The 23,240-nt window shown below is 37.8% G+C and overlaps 1 pseudogene; it reads left to right on the forward strand.

Annotated features, from left to right (window-relative positions):
* Window positions 1–21,723: 21,723 nt before the first annotated feature.
* On the forward strand, window positions 21,724–21,822 carry LOC132315459 (small nucleolar RNA R71; annotated as a pseudogene).
* The last annotated feature ends 1,418 nt before the right edge of the window (window positions 21,823–23,240 follow it).

Here is a 23,240-nt window from a genome sequence, read left to right on the forward strand (position 1 = left end):
GATCGAGAGACTTACCTGGAGTCCTCTAGACTTACAAATTTTGCTAGCGTTCCCTCGGCGAGCATCAAGTCCCTAGAATCTCACAAACAACTTTCAACATCAAAATGGTCAAAATCGCACAAGAAATATTAACAAATCATAATATTAACAATCAAACCAAAGTTAACCCTAGAACTTTGGTTACTAAAACATTTACAATCCCCGGCAACAGTGCCAAAAATTGATCGACGGATCGATTACAATTATAAATCAACCCGTTTTGTAATAGCACAAATCACTGTAAAATAGGGCTATTGGTCGGGTAAGTCGAACCACTGGGACTGCTAGTTTATAGCAACTTAGGTATCTAGGATCATTTTTAGAGTGATGGAGGGGTAATGAGGATTTTTTGGTTTGTCACTTAAAGCTAGGAATTGAAATGCAGAAAACAATAGCTTGCAAGAAATTGAAAAGATGAAATACAAGTAGAGAGGACTAGGGAAGTGAATCCACCTCCATCCCTATACACATGTTAGATTAGAACTAATTTGGGGGAAAAACAACATAAATGATGGTCATAATACGTAGCAACTCTTGGTTGCTATAATATCCTCAAGAAGTTCATTAAATAAAAAGGCAAGAATAAACCATCAAAGATTCACATGATTAACTACCAAAACTAAAATGTAGTCTAGAACATGCTTACTAAACCAAGGATTATCAAGCCCTAAATTAAATGATGAAAGCATATAAAGCTAAGAATCAAGTATAGACCACCACAGGGGAACCCTAAGCAATGGACTATCTAGGTTCCATGATCCAACTTCCATTGTCACTATGAAAGTGCAAGCAATATGATTAAGAAAGCTAACCATCTAAGATAAGATGAATGAATCAAAATAATCATTTATAAACATTTAAAATCCATTACAACAAACATGGGGCTCTAGATCATGAAAAGACCAAAAATATACATTGATGTCCCCAAAATAGAACCAAGCTAGAATATGCTTACAAGGGAGGGCTTCATCACCTCCCTAGAGGAAGAGTTAGTTACCCATGGATGCCTTATAAGAAGGAAGAAGCTTTCCTCCAACCGCCATTTTTGAGCTCCCTCTTTGTAGATACAAAAACTCTATCTTCTCCCTCCTTTCTCTCTCCACAAATCTTGCAAAAATGATATATATGATGATATCTAATCTCTTGGTTCCCCTCTCTTTTTGTAGACAATAAGCCTAACAAAACCCCTCAAAATGAGGCTTAACTCCCTCCAAAACACATCTCCAACCAACTCATAAAAGAGGGAAATCCGAAGTTGGAGGATTCAAGACACAAGTGGGCCAAAAATGTTCCTTCGAGCGCTCAAAGAAGTGGCTTCAATTGCTCGAAGATGCTCAAAATGATTCTGCCCAAATTTCGAGTGCTTGAAGGTCCTTCTTCGAGTGCTCGAAGATGCAACAGATTGCATTCTTCTACTTGTTCTCCTCTAAGCTACTTTGGTAAAAAGGCCATAACTCCCTGCTCTGAACTCCAAATGATGAACCGTTTGATGATCTGAAAAGATAACTCAAATCTATAAGTACATCATGTTTTTATGGAAGTCTAGTTCTCAAGTTTGGAGGGTCTAAAATGAAGAGAAAAGTCAAACTTCACTGCTGCCAGGCTGTTCTGTGCACCTTTGGTTAAAAGGCCATAACTCTCTGCTCCAAACTCCAAATGAAGAACCATTTGATGATTTAGAAAGCTAATTCAATGCTATAAGTATTCCATGTTTTAATAGAAGTCCAATTCTTAAGTTTGTTTGGTTAAAACTGACGAGCAAATCCGAACTCCACTGCTGCCAGGCTGTAAACTTCAGCATTGCACACTTTGATATTCGAGAACTCATTAAAACATCATTTTTATTCCTTTTTGGGAAAAAAACCTGAAAATATATAAAAACATGCAAATGAATATGATCGGCATAAAATAATCAATTAATGGACTTAACTAATGCAACTAGGGGCGCTTGAATATGGAATATTCGGCGCTTATCATCTATCAGCCGACTAAACCCCCCTTGTCAGTCGGCTGACGTTGGATGTTTGGTTTGCTGATAGTCCACTTTTCTAAAGTCGCAAAAGCATTCATTTTGGGAGATCGTTTCAGCTGACCGACCTTGTGGATCAGCCTAGTGAACCTCACTTTCAGCCAGCCGAACCTCATTTTCAGCTGGTTGATGAGTTATTTCAGTAAAGTCTCGAGAGTATGTGGTTTTGAGGTTTGTTTTGGTCGACTGACCATCTCAGTCAGTCGGCCGACCATGCATTTTTAACCGGCTAACGAAGGGCCTCCAGCTGGTTAACTTTCCCAATGACCCAGTTGACCTTCGACTTTTCCACCTGAACTGTAATTTGGAGTACACTTTGTATTTTCGAATGAATTGAGTATTACCGATGAGCTTAGGAAATAACTGTTATACCCTTATTGACCTCGGGTTCAGGTAGGGACCCGGCTAATGGTCTGGGCCCATGGGTTTGGGTCGTTATAAAATTGGTATCTGAGCGATGTTCAAATACCATTAGGATAACGGGTAGAGGCCTACCTAGGATTGCATGGGGAAATTGAATTGTATGTTTATCTGCTTATGTGCAAGGTGTTAAATTATTTGAGAAGCATGCCTACTTGCTTACTTATTTAGGTGATTGCATGTTAATTGTTTAAAGATGATGTATATTGCTTACATGCTCATACTCATCATTGGTTGGGTGTTACGGGAGTATGGAAAGTGTTTAACTGTTGTCATTTCCTATTGAGTCATTCACATGAGGACTCAATTCTCGTGTGTATTCTAATGTCTTTGTTTTGATCCATTCTTTTATCTTATAGCGTCATACCACCAAGAAAGGATCTAGGGAAAAGCTCTAGCTCCAATCCCACAGAGAGGGATCAGGAGCAGGTTGAGGAAGATGTGTTGTTGCAGGATTTAGTCCCACCAAAAGGGGGACAAGCTAGGGGAACTGTTTATCCACCTTTTCAAATAAGTGAGGAGCAGCTTAAGTTAGCTGTACAGGCTGCCATCATGATATGTTTCGGGCGGCACTGGCATCATCTTCACAAGTTGTGCCACCATCTGTACCACCTCCAAAGAAAAATGAGCCAGATGAGACTCTTTACCATATTGTAAAGTTTGTGAAATTGATGGCAACTCTGTTTAAGGGCGGTTCAGATTCTCTTGTTGCGGATAGTTTCATGGATAGGGTGGAGAAACATCTTAATGCCATGAATTTGGCATCGGACAAGTTAAAGATCACATTGGCGACGTATAATTATATTAGGGATGCAGAGATTTAGTGGAAGACCATATCTCTTACCCATAATGTGGATACCATAACATATGATTCTTTTAAGAGACTTTTCTATGAGAAGTATTTTCTAGGGAGTTGAAGAAAAAGTTTGATGGCTTAAAGTAAGGAAATATGATAGTTACTGAATATGAGAACAAGTTGACATCTTTTTTGAAGTTTGCACCAGAGATCCCTAAGAATGGGGAAGGGAAGATAGAAAAATTTGTAGATGGCTTAGATCTCACCATTAGGCTAATTGTGGCCGCCGCAGAATTGACCGAGCATGCAAAAGTAGTGCGAAAGGCCTTAGCAGTTGAGGCTGAAAGCAAGGACAGCAAAGCTATTAGGGAGTCCTATAAATATAGTAGGAGCATGAGTGTTATCTCTAGGGTCAATCACATAAGAAGTAGAAGAACGAATAGTCGGGGTTCAGGGGATAGCAATCAGCCAGATCCATACCCACAGCTTCAGTATCTATTGGTTCTTCTAGGCTGAATGTTATTTATTTTAGATGCAGGAAATCAGGATATTACAAGTCCTAGTGCACTCAGGCTTAGGTGGTTTGTTTGAAGTGTGGGCAAACGGGGCATCTCAAGTCTCAATGCCTGCAGGTTCAAGTGGCGTCTGGTGGATGTTTTGGGTACGGCTAGTAGGGCCACCGGATGAGAGATTGTCCACAGTAGAGCAGAGGCTCAGGCAGGGGTGTAGGTTTATAATAGAGGCAAATGCAGTCTGCCACAGTTCAGTGAGGCTTTCGACCGCCAGCACCACCTCAGCCATCTTAGCCAGCTATGACATCTCAGAGTTCTCGACCGGGTAGGTAGATGACTTAAGGTCATGTGTATGCAATTACTCTAGCTAAACCATCATCCAGTCCTTCAGTTATTAAGGGTATATTTCTTGTGTCCTATTATTGGGCTCGAGTACTGTTTGATTCTAGTGCTTCCTATTCATTCATTACTTCATCATTTGTACGGGCATTAGGTTTGGAGGTCAGTCAGTTAGACAGACCGCTTTGTGTTGGCACGCCTATTAGGGGTTCAGTCACTCTTTGTAGAGTTTGTCGAGGTTGTTCCATTACCATTGCCAGACGTGTGTGATGAACGCTGAAAAGTGCGCATTTAAATCCCTTAAGCTCGAGTATTCTATGACCTTTATCTATCTTATTTTTCCCGTTTTAGACTAATTTCATGTTATTGCCTTTTCAGACACTTATCCCCAAAATAAGTTAATCCAGCTGAACTAGAGTATAAAAGATACAATCTCCAGCTCAATGGAAGGAAGGAGCAAAGTGGAAGCAAAGAGGTGGAAAATAGCATTTTTTGATAAATCATACCAAGCTCAGATTGATCACACAGTGATAATTCCAACAAGGCTAAGATGGAATGAGCCTTCTGTCATTTTCCTCACCAAATTATCTTCTTCGATCGAGCTGACATTTCTTCTAATCGATCGAACACCCTTGACCTTATTCCCACCTACCACTTTTGTCTTTTTCCTAAAATATCTAAAAAATATATTAGATTTATCTTTTTCTAAAAAGGCACCGCCATAGTTCGATCAATCTGACCATCCTTGTAATTGATCAAACTTCCTCAAGTGTGAGAAAAAAAATAGTTCTAGCCGATTAAAAGGTGTGCTCGTGGTGCAATCATTTGCAGGTCCTAGTGTACGAGGTCTGACCATTGGGTGTGACACTTGAGCTACCTATATAAGGATTTGAGCCATTTTACACATAGACAATCTTAGGGAGAAAGGAACATAATACAAGAGAGGTTGGAGGAGTCTAGGGATTAGAGAGACACACACCATTTCAGAGTCTTTCCACTTATCTAGGGTTTCCATCAAGGAGAAGAAGATCATTTCAACCATTGAGATGGCCCTTGAGGGTTGGTTGACAACATCAATCAGTGGCTAAACATCTTCTTGGGGCTAGAGCTAGCCCTAAGCATGTCCCCTACACTTTGATGTTTTGTAATTAATAGAGATTAGTGTTGTAATTCTTGTCTTGACCTTTGATATATATAAATCTTGTTTCTACTATGATTTGTGTAGTTTAATACTTCCAATTGATTATTTCATTCTATCTATATGTCTATGTATGCTATAATAGATGTTCATGTGTTTATTTCTAGGTTTTATGATATTGATGCATGTCTATGTGTGTTGATGCTATGAATTTAGTAATGGTCAAGGCATGGTGGTTTAATGGAATACTCTTATGATTTATTTGATGGTTCATGCTTATTTCTTGAAGGATTGTACCTCTTTTTTTAGTTTACTTAGTTTAATTTTCATGTCCCTAGCTTAGTTGTAGCATAGTTGCTTTACTTTCTTAGATAGGAGGACAATCCATGCTTGTTGTTTGATGTTCCATACTTATGAATGCAAGTAGTATATTTCTCTAAATTGTGGGTGTGTAGTGATTGAGGGCTTAAAGGAAGAAATAATGGCTTAACTTGATATGTTGTGCTATTCACTAGATTGGTTAGACAATGTATGTTTACTTAGCCATCCATGCTATTATTTCAACCAATTGCACACTATTTCATTTACAACACATGTTTCCCCTTTATCCAATAAATATTAAATGTCTAGGAAGGTGGTGCTTAGTGGTGAACTCTAGGTCCCAAGACCTCTCTCTTATTCTCTACACTTTACTTAATTTAGTTGTCTCACATTGCTTTAACTTAGTTAAAATTGTAGTTTAATTAACCAATCAAACCACCTTTTGATCACTCGACCTAATAATCTGACCTTGTTTCCAAGTAAAAGTACATTTTCAATCTCTAGTTAAATCATGAGCCCACGTGGATGTAGGTCTTTAATTTCTTAGATAGATCATGAGCCCACGTGGAGGCAATTTTTATTTTACTTGCATCTTGTTTAGAGCATGGGAGTATGGGAACATTGTATGTGGAGATTTGTTGATTGATTTGTTGTGGGGGCGAAGTGCTTGCTTTGTTGATTTTGTTGTTGTGTTGTTTGATTTTTGTGCAATCTTATTCAACCCTTCATCGTATCGATGGAAAATCTAGAGGGTCATCTTGGTTATTTAGGCCTAAATTTCATAGAACATCCTCTAGTCAACCAATTTCCTCCCGGAGTTTAAGCCCCAATCCCTCCAATGGTCCTTTGTGATCATTACAACCTTTATGAATACCATGCACGAACTTGCATCATGCTCCCTAATTTTGGGGCCGATCAATATGAGATTAAGCCCGAGACTATTCAAATGTGTCCACTTTTCTATGGCTTAGATGGTGAGGAACCATATAAACATCTTGATAAATTTCTTGAAATATGCTCCACCGTGAAGTATATGAATGTCCTAGAAGAAGTTCTTAGGTTACTTCTCTTCCCTTTCACTCTTAAAAATAAGGCAAAGCATTGGTTCAATAATTTGGGGGTAAATTCTATAACTTCTTGGATACAAATGCAAAATAAATTTTTGAAAAAGTTTTACCCCGTAAGTTTGACAAATTTAATGAGAACCGCCATTAGAGAATTTTCTCAAGGGGAAGGAGAACTTTTGTATGAGGCTTGGGAAAGATTAAATGATTTTACTAAGGAAATTCCCACACCATGGCATTCCTAAATAGTAAGTAGTTCAATATTTCTATAAAAGCCTATCCGACATTCAGAAGGACATTGTTGATACTTCATGTGGAGGTTCATATTTTGGAAAACATGAAGATGATGTTTGGCATCTTTTTGAAAAAATGAGTGAAAATTTATAGCATAAATCTCACACTTCTCAGTTGAGTCATGCTATTATTGACAAAAGGAAAAATTTGAAAGCGTGCCAAATTGAAAGTCCAATGGAGATTGTTACCGAGGTCAAAACTCTCACTAAAAAACTTTATCAATTTTTATTGAGTCAAAAACCGACAATTCAACCATCTCCTTGTCATGATCATCATCTTCACCATTATTGTGAGCTTTGCATAACATGTTCAAGTGTGCTACATACTACATTTAATTGTCCTCATGGACAAATGCTTGGTAAACACTATGAACAAGTCAATGCCACATTTGCTCACCCTCATTCAAATGTTTATATTCCAGTGTGGAGTGAACATTCAAACCCTTTTTAGGCTAAAAATTTTCAAAACTGATACATTCCACCTCATGAAAGAAATAAAGGTTCTTAAGGATTTGTTTCATCGTCTTTTTATCATCAAAGAATGAATCATTTTTTTCATCCTCAAGCTTATAATTCTCAGGGTGGCTCTAATCATTCTCATGCACTTTCTAGTAATTCCACATTTGAAGATAAGGTTTTGGTGGCTTTGGGTAGTTTGGAAATGAACACCAATTTGTTGCTTTCTCATTCTCAATAGATATCAAAGCTTGAATCTCAAATCGGGATAATAGCTAATGCATTGAATGTAAGAGAAATTGGTAAATTGCCTAACCAACCTAAAAGGAACCCAAAAGCCTAACACTTTATGGAAGTAAACTCTACATTGGGGTGTCCTTCCCAAGAAAAAAAGCAAGCCATCACTACTTTGAGAAGTGGCAAGCAAATTGACAATAGGGTTGAAAAACCAAATGAAGCTAGTGAACCGATGCAACCCAAGGTTAGCACCCATCCCGTTTCCAATCCTACTCCTACTTCCTTAGATGAAATTGGTCCTAATAAGAATTCTTAAGTTTTTCCATCATCTCCTCAAGTTACAAAGTCTTATGAGCCAAAAGCTCCATTTCCATATGCTTTAAGAGAGACTTCGCCTTTTGGGAGGCAAGAAGGGAAAATTCATGACATGATGGAAGTGTTTAAGCAAGTTAACATAAATCTTCCTCTCTTGGATGCAATTAGGCAAATTCCGCCTTATGTAAAAATTTTGAAAGACCTTTGTACACAAAAGAGAAAGAACAAAGGACAAGGCCCTAAAAAAGAGTTCCTCATAGAGCATGTGAGTTCCATCATTCAACATAACACTCCACCTAAGTTTAAAGATCCCGGTGCTCCGACCATCTCATGTGTGATTGGAAACCATGAAGTTTATAGAGCTCCTCGTGACTTAGAAGCAAGTGTTAATTTGATTCCTTACTCTATGTATGTCTAACTAGTATTGAATTAATTGAAGCCAACCTCGGTGGTACTTCAATTTCCGATAGATCCGTCAAAACACCTAGGGGCATGGTTGAGGACATACTTATTAAGGTTGAAAAATTCTACTTCCCGGTTGATTTTGTGGTCCTTGATACCGAACTGGTTGCTAATCCCACCAACCACATCCCAATCATCTTAGGAAGGCCATTTCTTGCTACTGTAAATGCTATCATTAATTGTAGATCCGGGGTTATGGACCTTTCTTTTGGTAACATGATGGTTAAGCTTAATGTTTTTAATACAAGTCGACATCCTATAGATGAAGACGAGTGTTGTCTCATAGATGTCTTAGATGAGGTAATTGAGGAGTCCGTTCCTTCCATAATTATGAAAAATTCAACCAAGGACAATCTTTCATCTCTTATCTCCGAGGATCCTCTTGTATCTTGTCTCCTTGAAATGTATGGTAATTGTGGGTTTGATAATGAAGGATTAATAAAATGAAGTAAATGATTTAATGGAATCTGTTGCAAGCTTGAATTTTCTACCTTGGAAAACTCCAAAATAACCTCTTCCTCTACTCTCTAGCACTCGACCAATCCCATCTTTAGTCTCTCCACCCACTCTTGAGATTAAAACTCTTCATTCCAATCTTAAGTATGCCTTCTTGGGCCCAAAAGAGACTCTTCCGGTTATCATATCTTCAAACCATGAAGAGGACTAAGAAAATAATCTTTTAAATATGCTTAAAGAACATAAGGAAGTTATTGGATAGAGTGTAGAGGATCTAAAGGGAATTGATCCTTCTATTTGTATGCATCGCATACTTATGGAAGAGGATGCAAAACCATTTAGAGATGCCCAAAGGAGATTAAATCCAAACATGAAATAGGTGGTTAAGAAAGAAGTTGTTAAGCTCTTAGATGCCAGTATAATTTATCCAATCTCTGATAGCAAATGGGTGTATCCAACTCAAGTTGTTCCCAAGAAATTGGGGATTACAGTGATTGAAAATTCAAAAGGTGAGGAAATTTCTAAGCGTACTACCAATTTATGGCATGTATGCATTGATTACCGAAAATTAAATACCACCACTAGAAAAGATCACTTCCCTTTGCCATTCATTGATCAAATTCTAGATAGATTGGCCGGGCAACAATATTATTGTTTCCTTGATGGCTATTCTGGTAACAATCAAGTAGCCCCCTTTAGACAAAGGGAAAACCACCTTTACTTGTCCTTTTGGCACATTTGCTTATAGACGGATGCCTTTTGGATTGTGCAACGCTCCTGCTACATTCCAAACCTATATGATGTCAATTTTCTCAGACATGGTGGAAGAGTATCTAGAGGTCTTTATGGATGATTTTTCTATTTTTGGGTCTTCATTTCATGCATGCCTTGAAAATCTATCTTTAGTGCTTAAAAGATGTCGTGAAATAAATCTTGTCCTTAGTTAGGAAAAGAGCCATTTCATGGTTCAAGAAGGTATTGTTTTGGGTCATGTCATCTCCAAAAGGGGTATTGAGGTGGATAGAGCAAAAGTTAAGCTCATTTCTGAATTGTTTCCACCTTCTACGGTGAGAGAAGTTCGCTCCTTTTTAGGTTATGCCAGCTTCTAGACTTTAGCAAAATTGTTAGACCCTTATGTAATCTTCTCACCAAGGAGACTCATTTTGTCTTTGATCAAGCATGTCATGATTCTTTCCATACACTTCGTGGCTTATTGTCATCTGCTCCTATTATACAACCTCCTAATTGGTCATTACCGTTTGAAATCAAGTGTAATGCCTCTGATTATACTATGGGAGCTGTTTTAGGATAAAGGGTAGGAAAACCTCCATGTGCCGTATACTATGCGAGTAAGACCCTCTCAGGAGCTCAATTGAATTACTCCACTACCAAGAAGGAATTACTTGTCGTAGTGTTGCTCTTGATAAATTCTGATCGTACCTCTTAGGATCAAAAGTCATTGTTTATTCTGACTATACTGCTTTAAGGCACCTTTTGAGTAAGAAAGAAACTAAACCCGTCTAATAAGATGGATTTTGATTCTCCAAGAATTCGAAATCAAAGATAAGAAAGGCACCGAAAATGTGGTTGCTGATCACCTTTCCAGATTGATGGTAAAATCTTCCCCAAGCCCACCAATTCATGATTCATTTCTAGATAAACAACACTTCCAAATTTCCAATGGAAAAATGCCTTGGTTTTCCGACATTGTGAAATTTTTGGCAATTGGCAAACTTTCGACTACTTGGTTAAGGCAAGAAAAGAACCATTTCTTTGCTAACATCCGGGACCGTCTTGAAGGTTCTTCAAAGTGGGCTATTTTGGCCCATAATTCATAGAGATGCCAATAATTTTTGTAAGGAGTGTGAATGGTGTCAAAAGATGGGATCAATGTCACGAAGAGACATAATGCCTTTGACAAATATTCTTCGTATTGAAATCTTTGATAGTTGGGGCATTGATTTCGTGGGTCCTTTTCCTATGTCTTATGGATTTCAATACATTTTACTTGCTGTTGATTATGTTTCTAAATGGGTGGAGGCTTATACTACCAAAACCATTGACCATTCTGTGGTCGTTCAATTCATTAAATCCATCATTTTCACCCCTTTTGGCATGCCAAGAGCCATTATTAGTGATGGAGGAAAGCATTTTTGCAATCAATTTTTAAGGCAATTATTTCTTAAGTACTCCGTTACTCATAAAGTTGCCACCCCTTACCATCCTCAAACAAGTGGGCAAGTAGAAGTTTCAAACCGAGAAATTAATCATATTATTGAAAAACTAGTAAACACAACCCAGAAGGATTGGTCATGCAAATTGAATGATGCTTTGTGGGCTTACCGAACAGCATATAAGACTCCTATTGGCATGTCTCCATATAGACTTCGTTACCCAAGAATTGACTCTAGAGGGGGTGAATAGAGTTAATAGCCAATTTTCACAATTTATATAATAAAATTTCTACTCAACAATTTAAGCAATTATGCAATAATTAAGATATAAGATCAAGATATGAAAGTAAATAATTTATAACATAATTGTAAAAGAGAAAAGGGAAGAGAAATTGCAAACAATAACTCGGTGATTTTAATAAGGTTCGGAAATTCCTACTCCTCGGCTCAAGACCCCTCTTGAGACTTCCCAATCCACTATAGCTTCTCCTTATAGGTGGAGAGCAAACTTTTACATGAAACAACTCGTTGCTTCACCTTACTAAGAGACAACCTCTCTTAGTCTTCTTTTGGGTCACACCAACCCTTACAAATTGAAGCTAGCTTGCTTCTTCTTCTTTGGGCCACACAAGCCTTTACAATTGAATATCAAATTTGTTGCATACAAATATATCTCTCAAAGATTGATATGTAAATCAAAGTTTACAAGTAAAATATATATGAATATAAATGAAGATCAATACTCTATGAAAATATGAATGAGAGAGGATGATATAAGTGAAGAATATAAGCTCTTATAATCTCTCAAGTGTATGATAGAGCACAAACTCTATAAAAATTAAAACAAGAGCAAAAGCCCTTTGAATGCTTAATTGAATCTCTCAAAATAGTATATGAGTGAATGAGATTTAGAGAGAAAATGAAAGCTCAATGAATTATCTTTAATGCTTTTGAGAGGTAGAAGAATGCTCTTTCAAGTGGTGTGTTATATTGCAGACCAACCCTCTGTATTTATAGATAAGCGGAGTTTAATATAGCTGTTAGAGGTGGTTGGGGATTAATAAATGAAAAAGTTTCCGTTAGAGTTCAAAACCCCAGAAGGATCCGGCTCTTGTAAAACAAGAAGAGACAGCTCCCTAGCCTTAAAAGCCAGCTCTCCATTGCATGGAGCCGGCGCCCAGCCTCTGAGAGCTTGCTCCTTATTTTTGGGAGCATGCTCTTTAGTTGGAACAATTAATTTTTCGTTAAAAAAGCCTACTGAAATGTTAAGCGCTCAAAGTCAGATTTCTAATGCACCTAGCCTTACTTAAAAACTCCAGCTAAAAAAATAGTTATAGCAGTTTTAGTATAGGCTAGTTTGGAAATTTTTTTGTCTGAAAATTGCTTTTTATGAGATAGCCATCTTTTTAGCACCTAGGACTTTGAGTATAACAGTTTTAGTATGGTTCAATTCAGTTCAAATCCAATTTCTAACAGTCTAGGGACATATGAAGATGATAAATTTCAAGTGCGCCGTGTCCGAGAGTCATTTACCAAATTATGGTAACAAGGGCTTTAAAGATGAAACATTAATTTCAATGCCATTTCATTGACTTTCTAGAGACCAAAATAAATATTATGATTAATGTGTGGTGGTCTGTCGTCGTCCTACACCACAAGCTTAGAAAGTGTGCATTAAGGCGAGGGCCAAGTTTTACATTTATAAAAGCCACTACTACCTTCACTAAAAATATAGTTAGGGTGAGTAGGGATCATCCCAAGGGATTGGAGTCGAATTTGGTTATGGAATCACTATTAGGGTTAGTAGGTCGAGTGATCAAACAAATAGTTAGTTGGTTGATTAAACTAGAGAGCAAATTAAACTAAATAATTGAACGCAATAAAGAGTAGGTAAAAGAGAGAGAGATCTTGGGGTTTAGAGGTCACCACCAAACAATACTTTTTTACACCCTTAACAAGTGACTATTGAGGGAAATGTGTGTTGCAATATTGATGTGTGTGTGTGTGTTAGTTGATTCAATTAGCAAGCGTGACCAATTAAGTATATATTGTTTAAGTAACATGTGAAAAGCACAATATATCTAGCAATTAAGTATATATTGTCCAAATAGCATGTGAAAAGCACAATATATCTAGCAAGTCATTAATCCTTTCATTAAGCTCACAAGCCAAATACACCACAAGGTTAGAGACATATGCTACTTGCATTCAAAACTATGGAACATCAAACAACAAGTATGGATTGTCCTCCCATCTAACAACTGTGCTACCACTACACTATAATTAAGCTAAAGACATGAAATTAAACTAATTAAGCTAAGGGAAAGGTATAATCCATCAAGAAATGAGCATGAACCATCAAGAAAATTACAAGAGCATTCCATTAAGCACAATGTTTTGACAATCTCTAGATCTACGGCATTAATACACATAGACATGCATCAATAACATAAGAAATGGAGACAAACACATGAACATCTATTCTACCATACATAGACATATGGATAGAATGAAATGATCAATTGGAAGCATTAAACCACATAAATCATTGAATAAACAAGATCTATATATATAAAAGTGCCAAAACATGTATTACAACACTAATCCCTCAATAATACACAAAATCAAGATGTAAAAAGCATGCTTAGGGCTAACTCTAGCCCCAAGAGGATGTCTAGCCACTCATGATAGTGCTTCTCCAACCCTCAAGGGCTAACTCCATGGTAGAGATTTGCTCCTTGGTTAATGAAGAGTCTCCAATGGTGTCTCTAGCCTCCTCCTCCTCTAAGCTTACTCTCCAAGAGTTCTACAAGGTATGATATGATATAATGTGTTATGATGTAAAAATTAATCCTTATCCTTATATAGGTAGGTCAAATGACACCCAAAATAAGCTGGGGTCGTATAGCAAATATTCCCCAATGATTGGATAAAGGATAACTTTTTGTGAGCTAGAAATTTAACTTTTTCGCACTGGAGGAAGTTCGATCGATCGAACCTTGGACTTGGATCGATTAAACATAGCTGAGATCTATCAAACTGAAGTTGGATCGATCCTCAATGGTGATGCTTTTTGGATAAAAACAAATCTGAGATATATTGAAGAAATTTTTGGGAAAAGGACAAAAGTAGTTGGTAAGGTGGTACAACTAGATAAGATAAATCGTTTGGATAAGGACAAGGTAGTTCGATCGATCGAAGAATGATGTTGGATCGATCGAACTTTTGAGATCTCTGAAAATGTTATTATGGCTCTGATCCATCTTGAAGTCCTGAGATCGATCATGTTGGATCGATCGAAGATGTTGATTTCCACATTTTTCTTGCTTTTGCTTCCACTTGGCTCCTTTCTTTGATTCATCCCAGAATTGCTTCATTTCTGCTCTTATTTGGCTGAGTTAGCTTATTTTCGGGATAAGTGCCTGAAAATGGAAATAATACGAAATCAATCTAAAATGGTAAAGTAAGATAGATAAAGGTACTAGATTCCCTAAGCTTAAGGGGTTTAAATATTCACTTTTCAGCGCTCATCACACCCCCAAACTTAAATATTGCTAGTCCCTAGCAATGAACTAGAAAGTAAAGGAATGAAATGAATAACTAAACAACTAAGAACTAGAAAACAATAAATGGATAAGGCCACTTTCGTAGGGCACACAATTGCACTTAGCATATGCAACAAGCCTTTTAAACCCCTAGGTTACCCCTAGTGGACGAGTTAAGTCTCGTGAGGATTTCCAGAAATGATACCCATAAACATTAAGCTCATTCTTTCAAAAGAGACACCAATATTGCAAGTAAGCATTGGGAGAAAACTACCTCAAGTATGCAATTTTTCAAACATTTCTAAGCAATCTCCCAAAATTTTAACATCAAGCAAGCAAGTATGGTCCTCCACACATCAAGAAAATGATCATACAAATCAAAACAACTCTAGAATCCTTTTGAGTGGACCGGCATTAAATATGTTACTATCTTAGCCAACTAACGAATTAATCACATCCTTACCCTCAAACTAGCACACAAATCTAGTACCGATCATCAAGACAAAAAGTGAACCTTTTATTAAAGCTTTATTATTCTAGGTGTTCTTTTTCTTTTCACTCGAAATTTTTTTTTTTTAGTATCAAAGATGGAAGCATGGTGTAATTTGTTGATCTATTAAGCTTTCTAGCAATTCATGAGGTCGAGCGTTAGGTCAATGACTCCCAAACCAGACGGCTTTAGGGCATTAGGCGTTCAAACACCCCTACGGACTTACAAGCTCAAATCAACTGGGCTACAAATCAAGACAACCTCCATCTAATCATTTCCCACTTTTCACCTTTTGGGAGAAGTCCTCACTTTTTTATTATTTTTGTAACTTTTTTTATTTCTTTTTTTATATTCAATTATTAACCTAGAGTTTGGGCCCTCCACCTTTTGGCACGAGAAGTTCAATGCTTGAGGAGGCCAGAATCCCGGCTACTTAGTGAAAAGGGGTTGTTATCCACCTTTATCAAGAATGAAAGCTTTCAATGCACTACTAGCCCAATTGGGATATAACTAATTCAATAATCAACAAAGCATGTACCCCACAAATGAATGCTAGTGTGCGCTTGTACTAGTGTATAATTCTAAAGTGAATCTCAAAACAATCACAAAATCAAGATGATGTGGACCACAAGTGCAAGAAAGATATCAATCGTTCGAAAAATTTACTCCTAAATGGCATCCATAAGGCATACAAGGATTATTGGACTCTCAAGTCAAGCAATTTTTAAATTTTAAGCAATATAGTCCTTAAAAGATCAAAATCATAGCTAGATATAGACCAATCATAGAAAATCTCTCAAATACACAAGTCATGCTCAAAATTTTGAAGTTTAAAATTAACACTGTAAAGTACACCATTACCCCCAAACTTAAACAGCACAATGTCCTCAATGTGTAAAGAGAACAAAGGAAATAGTATACTAGTGCAACTAAGGCATAGAATGAATGGTACTGAAGTATCCAAAGTAGGTGGCATGGCCCCCCCAAACTTGGGATTAACTGTGGTCCTAAAATTTGGCACTCAGATAAATTCATTAGATAACAAAAAAAGATAATTAGTGCACAGTGGACATGCAAGTGTAAATGAAATAAAGCAGTGAGAGAGGTATAAGGGTGGTCCTGAAAATCGGGTAGCACTCTCTCACTGAAGTCACTGTGATGTACCTAATGGAGTCAAACAGATAGATATGAGAACATAATAGACGACATCTATAGCAAAAACATATATAAAGAAAATAAAGTATAGAGTACATCAAAAGAGCAAAGCTGACATATTCGGTTGCAAATAATATATAGTGACAAAAATGAAGTATAGATCACAGAGGTGTAGTATAAAAAGATAGAGAAAACTGGGAATCTCAGGTGGACGAGACAGGAAGGGCAGGGCGAGCTCCGCGGATATCCCTAGATAAATCTTAGAGTGCAGTCATGACATCCGTACGGAATGTAGCAAAATCAGCTCGATGGGCTACAACATCGGCTCGAATGGCAGCAGTATCAGCTCTGATAGCAACCACTGCATCCTCAAGAGCCTGAAGACGCTCTCCAAAGCCGGGGGTCTAACTAAGAGCCTCAAGAATGGATGAATCAGAAGAAAGATCCTGAGTCTATTCCTCCTCATATACTGGCCACCTAGCTGGAGAGTGCTGCTCTGCGTCATCTGCAGGTCACTTTAAATCGATGTCTATGTGCTCGACAGCTGGACCTATTGGTACATCATCCACTACGAGGTCTGCTGCTACTGCCTCTACCTACTCAGCCTCGAGCTCCTCTGCAGCCACTACTGCGTGGTCCTGCAGTCTGGTGATAATAGCTTTGTAGCTCTTGTTCCAGTCCTTCTTCAAGAAGTGACAGGAACCTCTCTCAGGATGCTCTTGAGGATGAAAAGGATAGCGCTGATCGATCAATATCTAGGCGATGAGGTGGCCGAATGGAAGAGACTTAGCCCTTTTGGGCTTCTCCTTGCTGATATATTCATCGAAGAGCTTCCTCATCACACTCCAGATGAGCGCGGGGATAGATACCCAATGGCCTGTATAAAATGCGTAGAGGGCTGTCAGATAGTCTCCTCGCCGCTGAATCTTGTGCCCGGCCATATATATATTCCAAAAGAGAACGGAATCAAAGAACCACAGGTCATCTGGAAGAAAAAGTGCGGGTGGCGAAAGTCTTGCCATCGACATGGTGACCTATTCCATGTCGACATATAAAGGCCTGTATTCCATGATGGCCATCTATAGTAGTGACCAGCTCTGCCGTGGTACGCGGGGACGGTCGGAGGTTCTAGAAGAACATTCGTACTAGCCACGGGTAGACTGGCTCAGTAACTGGGGCAAGAATAGCTGGAAGGCCCCTCTGGATAATATCATGATAAGCTGATTGGGTCAACACTGATTTGGAGAAAAAATCTATGTCGAACACTAACTCATAATCCACTGTCATATGTGCATATATAGGCGTGAGCCTATCACACTCTCGAACTAGCTGAGCTAGTTGGTGTGGTGGAGATGGTAATGGTGAATGCTCAGCCTCAGCATGTGATGGAGATGGAGATGGTGTAAACGCAGGCTGAGCCGTAGAAGTAGATGGAATATGATCATCCTCAGTCTCATGAGCAGGTGATTGAGGTGGAGTAGGCTCTAATGGTTCCTCCTGTGCATAAGAGGGCACTGCTGGCTCCTCTATCCTAGGTCTGATATGTCTCTGAGGTCCGTGTTGCCTCTTAGCAACAGTCTTGCGCTTAGTCATGGCCTAAAAAATAATTTAAAAACTTGCAAGGGGAGTCAGTGCCAGAATAAAGAATTGAAAGCACAAAATAGAAACATGTATGTCAAATAAGACAAAATAGATAGATGGCATGAATCTATGCAAGTGACAGGATATGAAGCATGTTAAACAATGTAAGTATGAAATGCATCCAATGTGGAATATCACAGGCATTGGGCATAAATGAGATAGCATGAACATAATACATGATGAACGAAGTATGTGTATGAGATCTGTGAAGTTCGATCGATCATAAAAAAGATTGAGATTGATCTCAAAACTTCGATCGATCTGAGAAACTGAAAAAGATGAGTTCGATCGATCTCTCAAGATCGATCTGAGATAGAAGTTTGATCGATCGACTTGTGTGAAGACGAAAATTGAAAGGTCACAACTCTGTGACTTTGGAAGCACGGGGGCCACACGAACAGTGTCGTGGGCCCATCAACACAATAATTCCTCAATCCTACTCACTTTACAAAGCCCATACTCACACAAAACAAATCGAAACTCAAAAATATATAACCATATATACATATATATATATAAAGCTTCAAGCCGGCAACAATGGAGGTAAATCATCACCATACATCCTAGATCTAACAGTAAGCAACATGTATTGAACAAGTTGAAGCTTGAAATCACAAGATGTGGCTCGGATCTTACCTCAAGTCGCGAGAGAAGATGAGAAGAAAATAGAGATGAAAATCTGAGAGGAGAGAGAGAGAATCAACGTTTCGATCTCGCCGGAGATTCGCCTAAGAAGATGATGAAGATGGGTGCACAATGGTGACAGGAATGAGGGACAAGGGTTTGGAGGGTTGGATTGATCTAATGAATCGATCTTGAGACCCTCAGGGTCTATTTTTAAAAACTTTTCCCGATCAGTTCGATCAATCGAACTGAGATTTCAGATCGATCGAACTGTGATAATCTCTCTTCAAAGTATTTTTGGAAAGTAAAAACTAAAATTAAAAATTAAAAATTAAAATTGAAATTGAAAAATAGAAAATATTTTTGGATTTTTGAAAAATAAGAGTAAAAATAAAATAAAATAAAATATTTTTGGATTGTTGAAATAAATAAAGGAAAATCCTTTTTTTTTTAAATAAAATAAAATCTTTTTGGGATTTTTGTAATAGAATAAAAAATATTTTTGGATTTTTAAAATTAAAAAGTCAAACAAAGTCAAAGATGGTGAGATGAAGAACTGAGATCGATCTGAACAAAATATTCGATCGATCAGACAGAAAAAATATGCAGGTTTTTGGTTCAAAAATTTGGCTAAGTGTTGGAACTTGCAGATCGATCTGAGAATAAGTTCGAACGATGGGACTGAGAGGTGATTTGGATGCAAGTGGATGCAGATCAAAAAAAATTCGAAGTGTTGGATGCAGATGGAAGTTTGATCGATTGAACTCTCATTTGAGATCGATCGAACTTATGCAAAATGCTCAATCACAACATAAAAGTTCATGCAATCCTAATCACAGTTCCTAGCAATGCGTACGAACCAAAAATAAGTATCTAGACTTCGAAAGAAATGAAATTAAAGATAGAAATAAGGGAGGAATAGGGTTTTGACACTCTACAAAATGTTTTGCTAGTCTTTAACGTCTCTAGCAAGATGTTGGGCTCTTTTAGCCCGGATCAAAGATCTTGTAATGCATCCCCTCCTTGTTGGGGTGATAAATGCTTTGAATCCACCCAACAAATGGTTCTTTGAAGAACTTATTGGATTAATATCAAAAGAAAGTTTTGATCCCTTGTCAAAGCAATCACAATCTTTGGGCTTCCATGCCTTTTCAAGGCAAGAATTTGAAACAAGACTTTGAGAATGCAAGGTTGAAGATGATTCCTTTGAAGTTTTGGTCTTACACAAAAGCTTACTTCCTTGACATTGAAGATCATGACATTTATCTACAACTTTAACCTCTCCTAATATTTGTCAAATGAATTGGGTGTAAGATTAAAGATATTCAACTTCACCTTCATGTGGCCAAATGAGATCTTCATTATCCCCGTTTTACAATTGATGTTGGCATTAGCGGTTGCCAAAAAGGACGGTCAAGGATAACGGGAATTTGGCTTTTAGGATTGAGGACCGGTTCTGTGTCAATGACAACGAAATCAACGGGGAAGAAAAATTTGTCAATCTTTATCAAAACATCCTCAATTATACCCCTAGGCTTCTTAATGGATCAGTCAGCAAGTTGTACAACTACCAACGTCGGTTTCAATTCACCTAGGCCCAATTTGACATAAACCGAGTATGGAAGAAGGTTAACACTTGGTCCTAAGTCAAGAAGCGCCCGATTAATGATATGATCACCAATAATGCATGAAGTAGTAGGTGAACTGGGGTCCTTAAACTTTGGTAAAGTGTTATGTTGTAAAATTGAGCTCACTTGCTCGGTCAAAACCACTTTTTCTTGGTGCTTGGCTCTTGTTCTTCCACTTTTGGGTGCACAAGTCTTTCAAGAATTTGGCATAAGCTAGAATTTGCTTGATTGCATACAAAAGTAGAAGATTGACTTTCACTTGCCTAAACATTTCCATGATTTCATTGGTTTTTGCCTTTTGCCTTTCTTTTGAAATGGATCCTTTTAAGACATCCAGAAATAGGGCTTTTGGTTCAAAACTCTTTTCAAAAATTTTCTTTGAAGTCTCTTCAAAATAAGAATTTTTCTAATCACTTTGTTTTAAATCATTTTTCAACAAAGCCTTTTCAAATTCATTTTTCGGCAAATCTTTCTTCAAATCATTTTCAAAATCATTCTTCAAATCACATTTTGAAGCTTTCTCATTCACAAGATCATGTATATGGAATGAAGGAGGAATGGGATGTGAAACGGGACGGGTGACAACTTGAGGTTGCACTAGTTCACTCTCGTCATTGAACTTTTTGACTTGATTGTCCACAATCCTACCACTCCGCAAAGTAGTCACCGCATTGACATGCTTAATGGTGTGGCCTTCCGATAAGGAATGGGTTTCCACAACACATTGTTACTTAGGTGGGGCATTCATAGGCATCTTTCCCTTCTCTCTTGCATTAAGAGTGCGTGCTATTTGCCCTACTTGGGTTTCTAGCTTCGCAATAGATTGAGAGTGGGAATGAAGCAATTGTGTGTTTGCCTCAAGAGTGCCCAAAGCATTCAAAACTCTTTCTTCAAAGGCGGGACTTCTAGCATTTCCTTGGGAATAAGATTGGTTGGGAAAATGAGAGTTAGCAAATTGATTCCCTTGTGATTGATAAGGTCTATAACCTTGGGATCCTTGGTTTTGAAGTGGAGGTGGAATGTACTTCCCTTGAAAACTGCCTTCGAAAGGGTTTGAGCCCTCTCCTTGGTTTTTCCAAGAGAAATTCGGATGATTTCTCCAACTTGGATTATAATGAGTACCATAAGGATTATTCCCTTGGTTCACAAAAGCTGCATTGACTTGTTCATTAGGTTCATTTTGCACTTGTCCGTGAGGACAATGAGAAGTAAAATAAAGAACACTAGAACAAGTCATACATGTTTCATTTAATGCACGATGGGAATGGTTAGGGAAGGAAGATACTTGGTTCACCGAGTTTTGGTTAATCAAAAATTAATCAAACCTTTGAGATAAAGACTTCATTTCGGCGGCTATTTCATTTGAATGGTCGACTTGATGTAAGCCAACACTCTTCCTACCTTATAAATTTCTACCATTCTTGGATGATAATATTCTATGCAAAGAATTTTCACTCATGCTCTCATAAAGACGCCACACGTCATCCTCATGCCTATCAATGTAAGAGCCACCCATGGAAGCATCAACCATACCTTTGTAATTGTTCGATAAGCTCTCAAAGAAATATTGAACTAATTGCTATTTGGGCATGTCATGATGTGGACACTTCCTAAGCAATTCATTAAAGTGTTCCCATGCCTCATGAAACGTTTCTCCATCCCCATGTGAAAATTCCCGAATTGAGGTTCTCATGGCATTGGTCTTAGAAACCGGATAGTACTTCTTCAAGAATTGAGGTTCTCATGGCATTGCCCAAGAAGTGATTGAAAAAGGCCTAAGATTGTTAAACTAATACTTTGCCTTGTCTTTTAAGGTAAATGAAAAAAGTTTGAGTCTTAAGACCTCTTCTGGCAGGTCCATATATTTTACGGTGGAAAATACTTTTAGAAACTCATCCAAATACTTGTAAGGTTCTTCACTTAGAAGTCCATAATAGTTAGGAAGCATTTGCATGGTTTGTGGCTTAATATCATAGTGATGTGCTCTAAATGGTGGCAATTGAATGCATATGGGTGCATTGTATTCATTAGGCACATAGTGATCTCTTAAAGCAAGTGGAAGATTAGCAATTTGAGGTGCAACATGGGCACCTTGATTTTGATTTCCTTGAATGATGGGAGGTTGTGGAGCATACATTGGCTTTGGCATTCCAAATGGAACTTGGCCTTGTTGTTGTTGTGGTTGGTGAATGAATGGCCTAGGCATGTCTAATAGTGCTTGAATGTTCTCATGATGCACATTTAGATGAAGGATACCTTATTGGTCTATGTGACCAAGGTCCTCTACATGCTCTTCTTTATGGCCTTCCACTGATGTAATGGATTAGGTAGAACTAGAACTTCCTCTTCCCCTAGGATTTCTAACTATAGATTTGATGCGAATCAAGAGGGACAAGAGTTGGTTTTAGTAATCTACGACAATGCATGCACAATGTAAAAACACATAAACACAATGAATGACCAAACACTTCGACTTCACAACAATTCAATGAATCTTCCTCCACAAACACTTAACCCATACTCCTATGCTTTGATAACAATGCAAAGAATAATTAAAAATGCCTCCACGCGGGCTCACGATTTATTTAAGAAATTAAAAATAAGCCTCCACGTGGGCCGACGATTTAACTAAGGGATTGAGTAAAGAAAGTCTCACAAATGTCCTATAGCATTTCAACTCCAAATTTCTAGCTTAGCTTAGTAAAAAAAATTTAAATTTTTTTTAGCATTTTTCCTTTCTTGCTTAGCTCCTTTGCTTGCTTCCTAGCTCAATGCTCCTTGTCAAAGATGAACAAACACAATAAGTAATCAAAAAAAATAAAAAATAAAATAAAGTAAAGACACGATCAAAAGAGTACTAATTCCTAATGGATTCCACAAATATGACATTGCCTAATCCCCGGCAACGGCGCGAAAAACTGGTGGTCTATTATCATCCTACACCACAAGCTTAGAAAGTGTGCATTAAGGCGAGGGCCAAGTGATCGGTTGGTCAATTAACATCAACCTTCGCAATAGCACGAATCATTGTAAAATAGGGCTATTGGTCGGGTAAGTCGAACCACAGGGACTACGCTAGTCTAATACAACCTAAATGTCTAGAATC

Source organism: Cornus florida, unplaced genomic scaffold, assembly GCF_030987335.1.
Source record: "Cornus florida cultivar Cherokee Brave unplaced genomic scaffold, ASM3098733v1 CherokeeBrave_3.0.0_Hap2_Chr06, whole genome shotgun sequence".
Classification (NCBI taxonomy): domain Eukaryota; kingdom Viridiplantae; phylum Streptophyta; class Magnoliopsida; order Cornales; family Cornaceae; genus Cornus; species Cornus florida.